This window comes from Phalaenopsis equestris, unplaced genomic scaffold (genome assembly GCF_001263595.1).
Source record: "Phalaenopsis equestris unplaced genomic scaffold, ASM126359v1 Scaffold000002, whole genome shotgun sequence".
NCBI lineage: Eukaryota > Viridiplantae > Streptophyta > Magnoliopsida > Asparagales > Orchidaceae > Phalaenopsis > Phalaenopsis equestris.
The window spans coordinates 33,525,966-33,535,364 of NW_018164444.1; the positions used below are offsets into that span (position 1 = coordinate 33,525,966).

A 9,399-nucleotide genomic window follows, 5' to 3' on the forward strand; every position below is an offset into this window, starting at 1 on the left:
GGATAAGTTGTTTGACTTGTGCGTTTGAAAAATAGTTGATTTGCAGATTTTTGTGGATAAAGGCGCAGTGTAAAAAATTCTCTTTTCAATAACAACAGAAAGTGTCAAAACTCAACCGCAGCAAAATCAAATAAAAGAAGGTTATGCAAAATGTGTCTTTTTTAAAAATTCTCTTTTCAATAACCTAATTTTGTAATAAAAGAAGGTTATGCAAAATGTTGTAAAAAATTCTAATTTTTGTAAAAGAATTTTTAAAAGAACCTAATTTTGTAAAAAATTCTCTTTTCAATAACAACAGAAAGTGTCAAAACTCAACCGCAGCAAAATCAAATAAAAGAAGGTTATGCAAAATGGCCACCCGAAACTTTCTATTTAGAAATCAACCATCCTTTTTCATCCATTTCTCATATTTTCACTCGAATATTTTTTTTTAATAAAAAAAAAAAATTTAAAAGAGGGACCCTTAAGTCTCCGTCCCTCGTTCCAAATCCAAACTAGCCATGGACTTCAGTCCTGCTCGCCGGAGCCATGATCTACTTCAAAACGCTCAGCGCCGGCAGCGTGGGCATCTTTAAGTCATCGGAAATACTTGACCTTCAACTCCACGCGCCGCGCTTCATCGTTTTGATTGTCTCTGTTCTACCGAAAAGCATTTATGAATCCTTTAAGGTATCGACTCAGTAGGGGTACTTCCTCCGGAGAAGCGAAGGGTTCAGAGGTGGAGAAGGACGGTAAGGTACAGAGAAACGTTGGTGATGAATACGATCAAGGTAGGGAAGGGGAATTTATGGAATTCATGTGCCGAGACAGAAGTAAATTCTTGTTTCAATGACAGGGCTTCTCCGAGCTATGCTGGAGATGTTTGAAGTGAAGGAAGACACTGAAAACTTCACGAAGCTCTGTGTGAGTCGAGTGTCGACAATTTTTTTTTCATCTCCTATCTCAGGATCCGCAAATGCTGCAACATCCAACGTGAAGTATTATTGGAAACCATGTTATATTTACTCGGCTCAATCTTAATTTTATTTTTATCAGATGAATTCTCCACCCCCCTGATTTTTACAACAGAAAGTCTTAATTTGAACATTTATTTCAAAATTACTAGACTCATCAATTGTACTCCTAGCAAGGAGGATTAGAATAGTTCGGGTGATTTGGACTTGTAAACTCTTATTTCAGGCTTACTAGACTCGTCAGCTCTAGTCCTTGCGAGGATGATGATCAGACTAGAGGAGTGGGACTTACAACCATTTCCTGTAAATAAGGCGGCTCGATTAGCCTGCGTAGCATTCTCGAACCAATTAGTTGAGTATTCAATCCATTGGTTGGAGCACATGCAAATATTTAACTTTTATATGAAAATCATAGTAAAATCATTATTTTTGTTGTGTGCAAACTCAATACTAATGGATTTATAACATCATTCCTTGACACCTTAATATTATTATTTGTTGGCACCAAGTAAGTTATAGCCAACAACATCAAATATTTAGTTTTCTTTAACGTGGATTCATTTGTCATATGCTAATAGCTTTTTTTTTAATGTGGATTCATTTGTCATATGCTAATAGCTTTTTTTTCTCAAAATAAAGCTAATTTGTTGAAGCTTAATGACAATAATTAACATTTCTTTGAAAAGATAAGCCATAATTGCAATTCATTTCAACCATTCATGTATAAAAAAATCAAAACAATTATGATAAATAAAGAGCAAATCAAAAAGTAATACCGAGCAATTATGATATAAAAGATATATTCTAATTTAAACTTTTCTTGTAATTTGGCAATTGTTAAGTTACAATATAGAGATAAAAAATATTGCATATTTAAAAGTTATACTCATATTTTTTTTTAAACATTTTAATTGAATTTAGGGTATTATGATAAACTACTTCCAAGATTTGGCAAATGTATGAAAAATCTAAAACAAATATACTATAAATATATATATTATTTTTGTGAACGGAGATCATTGTCAAAAATTATTTGTGAGGATTCTTTTAATGGCCAGTATTGCAACAAGAGACACCACAATCATAAATTCTTTGCGATAAGTTATTTGATGACTAACATTGTGACAAGAAAATCGGTCATATCGCTAATATGTGATAGGGTGTTCAATGCCTTTTCATGGCTTTTTGGTGATGGTTAATTCGAGTGTTTGTTTGTTTAGCCATAGTCTGATGGGCTTGGACTTGGATCACTTATTATGTCCTCTTGGCTGGGTTGACATTTGTCCTTGGGTCGAGTGGTATGCACTCGATCAGCCTTCAACTCCAGTTAAGGAGGCTGCATCTGGTCAATAAAACAAGCCCTTTGGTCTTCCATCGATGGTCCCTTTCTTGTTGATGTTTCCTTCTATTTAAACTCTTCGAGCTCCTCGAAATTCTTGTTGGCTCATTTTAGATTTAGATGTATAAAATATAACATTTTTTTAAGATTTTGCCAAATTATAGAAGAGAACTCATTCGAAATATGGACAAAAATTTTTAAAATTATAATTTTTCAGTTTTAATTTTTTAAAAAATATTTATTTATTAATTAAAATTTTGTTAATTGAATTAAAATGTTAATTAATCATTATTTTTAGTTCAAGAAAGTAATTAAATAACATCAACTCTATTTAATCAATTTAAATCACAAACTATATTAATTACTATGAATTACGACTTTTCTTAATTAATTAATATTTGTAATGTTAAAAAACTAAAATACTGTCGTAACTTACAATGTACGAGGAAATCATGATGAGAGTCTATTGCGCATCCCACATCCATTGTAGCAATTCTTCCTTTTAACTCTCCTCTTCTTCTCTTCCGCCTTCTCTCCTCCTCTTAACATTGATCTGTGTCATGTTTGTGTGACAGGGGCTGTCAAAACGACTTATTAGACGGTTTGGTCATATTAAACATTGACCATCTAATGATCAAGCTAGGAGAACAGATGTTTTAGATTCGACTTATGTTAAGAAAGGCAAATGTGGACCTAGAAAGAGTAGGGCATATTGTATAAAAAAATGATCTGAATTTATTAGGATTTAATGAAAATATGACACTCAATTGAACGCAATAAAGAAGAAAGAAATCAAATAGGCGACCCCACTTAGTGGGATAAAGGATTTTTGTTGTTGTTGATGATGATATTAATATTATTAATTAATATGTAATTATTAATTAAAAATTATTAATTAAATTAAATTTAATTTTGATTAAAGTATTTCTTAATTATTATTGTTTAATTTATGAAAGTAATTAAATAATTTAAATTTGAATCACAAAATATATTAAGTTGTTTGAATTAATATTTTTTAGTTAAATAATATTAGTAATTTAAAATCCTGCTCTTTAATTTATTACACAGTAGAAACGACGTTTTAACTTACCCACATACTTGAACTTACAGTAATCCACCACTACAGCAATCGCATCCCCTCCATTGCCCGAGCCACCACACATACTTCCGTCCTCTTGACCCTCTTCTTCTCTTCCTCTCTTCCGCCGTCTCTCCTCCACTTAGCTTTGATCTGTGCCATGGCAGACTGGTTTGTTGGCCCAATCATGGATAAGATCATCAACGCTTGCTCTGATTACCTGCAAGATCAATATAGATGGCAGACGGGCATGAAGGAAGTGGTGCAGGTGTAACTCCCAGGTATTTTTCTCCTAAGGGGCTGGATATTCGCCAAGGTGGAGATTTGTTATGGTATGGCTCATATACCATATTGGGACAGACGCTGGATCGAAGCGGAGCAGAGCGGAGCGGAAGAATCTGTCCAAATTGGGAAGTTACGTGGGTTGGGGTGCGGGGGCAAATCCCCGCGGTTTGGTACAGGGGTAATGTTGTAATTACATATTGTGCCTAGGTTTACTCCTGGGGTTATAAATAGGCCTGTTAGTAACCCCAGGAGGTATCTCTCTATTCTGTAACCCCTTTTCTGAATATTGAAAGGAACTCGCCGCTCTGCTCCCGAGGACGTAGGCATCTTTGCCGAACCTCGTTAAATCTCTGTGTTCTTCTGGATTTGTGTCGTTCTAGTTCTTTCTTCGCCCTATTATTTCTCAACAAGAAGGATTTTATTATGCAGTGGTTGAGGAAGCCAACAAATGAAGATCAAAATCATACTTTGTACAAAAACATTTCTCTCCTATCCATAGTGGGTCATGGTGGCATGGGCAAGACAACTCTCTTACAACACATCTATGAAGATCTTAAAGAAGAATTTGAACTGAAAATGTGGGTTTGTGTTTCCAACGACTTTGATGCAAAAAAGATCATTGCCGTATTCTTACCAAGGAGAGACCTCGTTTGGAGTCGTCACTAGCTGCTCTTCAAGAGAGACTTAAAGTTGTCGTGCAATCCAAAAGGTTATTGCTTGTTCTGGATGACATTTGGGAGGAAAATATGAGCAAATGGGAGAATGTGCTCTCCCCTCTAACTCATGGAAGTTTCGGAAGTAAGATTTTGATAACTACTCGAATGGATATTGCATCGGCGATTGCAAATGTTATTAAAACAATGAAGGAAACATTGAGAATAAAGGGCTTGGAGGAAGATGTGTGTTTGAAGCTACTCAACACCCATGCATTTGCTGGTGTAGAGAACCATGGTGCTCATAAAAAATTAACAGACATTGCTAGTTCGATAGTTAGAAAGCTTTCAGGTTCTCCACTGGCAGCAAAGGTCATTGGTGGAGTTCTCAATTCTAACTTGAATGAGAGCTTTTGGATGAAAATTTTTGAAAGTAATATTCTAAACGTAAAACCAGAACCGGGTCTCAATAACATTTTGCCCATCTTAAATTTGAGTTTTACGTTCCTCCCACAACCTCTACAAAATTGTTTTGCATTTTGTGGTATATTCCCACAAGATCATGTGTTTCCTAAAGATGATTTAGTCCGAATGTGGATTGCATTGGATTTCATTCAGGATTCTTCTATTGAAGGAGAGACTTTGGAAGACATTGGAGAAAGATATTTTGATGTTTTGGTCAGAAAATCTTTCTTTGATGAGTTTCAAGATCACGAGGGAATATACTATAAGATGCATGATTTATTACATGATTTGGCACGGTCTATTTCTTCAGAGGAATGTTTTGGATTTGTGGGAGATGATTTTTTATCTTTTGAAGTTTCTAAAAATGTTCGACACTTATTTGTTAAAACTGAAAATCCAGAAGTGTTGAGAATGATAACAGATGCTAAAAATCTACATTCACTTTTTTTGACAACCTATAATGTAGATCTTACTGAAATACTTACTCAAATTTTTGAAACATCGAGAAGGATTCGTTTGTTGTTCATATACTCTCCATGGCAGCGAAAGATTTCTGAGGCTATTAAAAATTTGAGACATCTTATATATCTTCATTTGAGACATCTTATATATCTGAATCTTGCTGCACGTCTCACTCAGATGCCAAGATCTCTAAGCAGTCTTTATCTTTGCTGTTCATAATCTGTAGAAATTGTGAACCTCGCTCTGATGATTTCTTACCATACGATGTAAGTAATCTTTCTAACCTGCGTCACGTGGAATTGCCCGCGAATGTATATCTTAGTGTACCTGGAATTGGGAAATTAAGGTCACTTCAAGAACTATATGAGTTTAATGTTAAGAATGAGAATGGTTATAGAATTTGGGAGTTGGAACAAATGAGTGAGTTGCGTAAATTAAAAATTCATTTTCTGGAAAATGTGAAGGATGCTAGAGAGGCTGGCACTGCAAAATTATTTGAGAAGAGAAAACTAACAGATTTATTCTTGAATTGGAGCAATACCGTTACTGAATGGAGCTTAGACATGGGATTTGGAAGCCGACGGAACTTTGTCAATTCTGACTTAGATGTGAATGTGCTTGAAAATCTAAAACCATACAAAAATCTAAAGAGATTGTCCATAGTTTCCTACAAGGGTGTAAGCTCTGCAAAATGGATGCACACTGCAGATTTGATCTCCAATCTGGAGTACATCAGTCTGAACGGCTGCTCGGAGTGGGAAACTCTTCCACCTTTTGGGCAACTTCCCCACCTCAAGTCACTGTACCTTCGTAACATGCCAAAAGCAAAGCGGCTTGAACATAAATTCCATGGGAATGACAAGGTTTCTGTGTTTCCATCATTGGAGGTGCTAAATTTGGAGGGATTACAAGTATTGGAGGATTGGTTTGATGGAGCAGGAGCAACAGCATATGCCTGTTTCTTTCCTTGCTTAACTGAACTCTTCCTCGTTAACTGCCCAAATATGCAGGAGTTGCCCCATTTGCCTCCTAAACTGAAGAAAATGAAGATACAAAACATTGGATGGAAGGCTGCTTTGAACTGCAAACAAGAAACCAACAACTGTTGCGGCATTTCAAAATCAATTATGCTTGAGACATTAGAAGTCCTTTCGTGTCCAAACATCACATCTCTTCTTTCTCTTGGTGGACTGCAACAAGTGGAGAGTGGCATTGAGAGATTCCAGCTTATTCTCGGTGAAGTTGTTATAGATGACCCATCCTTGTTGCCAACGGTAAGTATCGCTTCCTTGAAAAAGCTCACAATCTGTAATAATGATGTGCTGGTTTCTTTTACAATTGAGGTGGAGCAGTTGTTTCCGCACGTTAGCTCATCCCCTCGTGAGTTGACCTTTAGAGGCCTCAAATCCCTGCTGTCTCTCCCTTCCTCCTTGGAACGCCTCTCTTCACTTGAGATTCTACGTGTCGAAAAAGTTCCTCAGCTCCAGCAGCTTCTACACATCCCCGCCTCCCTGAAAGAATTACATCTTGAATACCTGGAATCATTGCAGTGCCTGCCATCATCTTTGTCGGCCATCTCATCCCTCAAGTTTCTTAATTTAAAAAGCATTCCACTCCTCAAATCATTGCCAGAACTCCCTCCCTCTTTGTCTGATCTGTTTATAGATAAACTTGATAACCTGCAGTGCCTGCCATCTTCTTTGTCGGCCATCTCATCCCTCAAGTTTTTTAATTTAGCTAACATTCCACTCCTCAAATCATTGCCAGAACTCCCTCCCTCTTTGTCTGAGCTGCATCTATATAAGCTCGATAACCTACGGTGCCTGCCATCTTCTTTGTCGGCCATCTCATCCCTCAAGTTCCTAAATTTAGATAGCATTCCACTCCTCAAATCGTTGCCAGAACTCCCTTCCTCTTTGTCTTGTATTTATATAAAGAGTCTTGATAACCTAGAGTGCCTGCCATCTTCTTTGTCGGCCATCTCATCCCTTGGGGATCTTAATTTAAGAAGCATTCCACTCCTCAAATCATTGCCCGAACTCCCTCCCTCGTTGAATTATTTGCATATAAGTAGTCTTGATAACCTAGAGTGCCTGCCATCTTCTTTGTCGGCCATCTCATCCCTCAACTATATAAGTTTACGTAACATTCCACTCCTCAAATCATTGCCAGACCGCCCTTCCTCCTCGTGTTTAATAGAAGTAGCAGATTGTGACCCTCAGTTGATGAAGCTTTATTAACAAATATTGAGGCTCTGGTTGGTACAAGATTGCTCACGTTCCTGATGTCAGTATTATTTAAGTGTTGTGTTTGTAATTAAATTATAAAATCATTGTTTTGCCGTTAATTTTTTTAATTACAGTTCTAGTTAAAATATGATTTATAATTTTTAAGTTGATAGCATTAAACTTTAAATATTGATGACTTCCTCTTCTGAAATGATTCAGAATTTTTCTCAGTTATGATTTTTTAAGTAGACAGCATTAAACTTAAAATATTGGTACAAAATTTTTCTCAATTATGATTAAATTTTAAAATGATTGTTTTGTCATTAATTTTCAAGAAATATATATCTCTCTAAATCTTATAGCTTATGTCTTCTAAGATTTTTAGAGAAGATATTACCTTAAGATTTTATCTTTTAACAAGGAATTTATATGTTTTTGAATTTTGGACTAATAAATTTTTCGGAATCTATACTTACTAATATTCTGTAACGACGATGCCAATGAACATAGAATTAGTTAAGACGGAATGAACAATCGGACGGTAAAAGCAAGTATTTCTAAACAATAATATTATTCAACAATATCATTCATTATAAGAGCAACTAATCAATAATACACATGTAAATATTCTTTTAACAAATACATAATACATATGATCATCAAATGACACAATAATAAAAATAGTAAATAAAAATGAAAAAATAGAAAAACTAACAAACTCTACCTATCACTAAAACTGTTTCTCATCTTGTAAAAAAATTAGATTCTATCCGGCATAAGAATCTAGCAAATATTTTCTTAAAAATGAAAATTAAATAATATGTTAAATTTTTAAAAAAAGTTAATGAATGTTTTATACTTTATTAGGCATGTAATCTTTATACAAATATCTAACATGAATACTAAAAAAATTATGTTGATTACAAAATAAAGCTTGCATATTTCATTATTATAATATTGAATATAATTGTCTTATCATTTATATTTTCATTTTTATTTAAATTTTTTTTCCATTTCTTTTTTTTAAAGCAATCTAAGAGCGCTCTCAAAAAGTTTTCCATTTACTACCATAAAAACACAATCATTTTCATTTTGTATCGTAAAAGACAATAATTTATATTTTTTTTTCTTTTAACATGCATGAGTACAATAATATCTCTTACTAGTATCATAAAAAGATCGACTCTTGATAGACTTAATTATTTATATTTAATTTAATGCATATTATATTTCTTTCAATAATTAAATTTATTCAATTTTTCATTTAATGCATCGCAAAAAATATAAAAAATCATAATATTCATTCAGTTATAAGAATGTTTTTAATATGTGTAACCAATGAAAAATTTTAAGAGAATAAAAGAAATTAATGTAACACAAATAAAATAATAATTAATCATCTTAATATCCAGAAGATTTCTATAAATGCTTTACTATCACTCATACAATTAAAAACATAGACCTTACCTCCACTTTCAATGTCATCGATCATGTATCCTTCTCAAATCCAAATAATTTTTTTTCAACTCTTCCCAATGAAATAAAATTTAATATTAAGATTAATGTAATTATTTATATCATTTATTCTAATAACAACATAAACTTTAACATTTATATTATACGCTCTTATATCGACCTCCTCCCTTACCAACACGCTTCTCCTTTTTTCACGTATAAAGTCGCTCAATTCGACAAATTCACGTGAGAACATCTTTTTGCGAGCTTGGGCTTGGTCTTCTTCCTCTCCCGCTCACAACATCACTCACCTTGTTAGTGCTTTGGCTCTTTCGCTCTCATAAGAAGCCACTCGATTAAACTAAAGGTTATATGCACCAAATCTTCTATTCCCTTCTTCTTTCGCACAGAAGGTCCTCAACATCTCGCATACATTAGAGTTCTTTTTGGGCTTGGAATAGTCATCTTTCCCTCAAACATC

At 34.2% G+C, this 9,399-nt stretch overlaps 1 pseudogene; it reads left to right on the forward strand.

Moving 5' to 3' along the window:
• Window positions 1-3,974: 3,974 nt before the first annotated feature.
• The window catches only part of LOC110039562, a 14,494-nt pseudogene continuing 9,069 nt past the window's right edge, over window positions 3,975-9,399 (forward strand).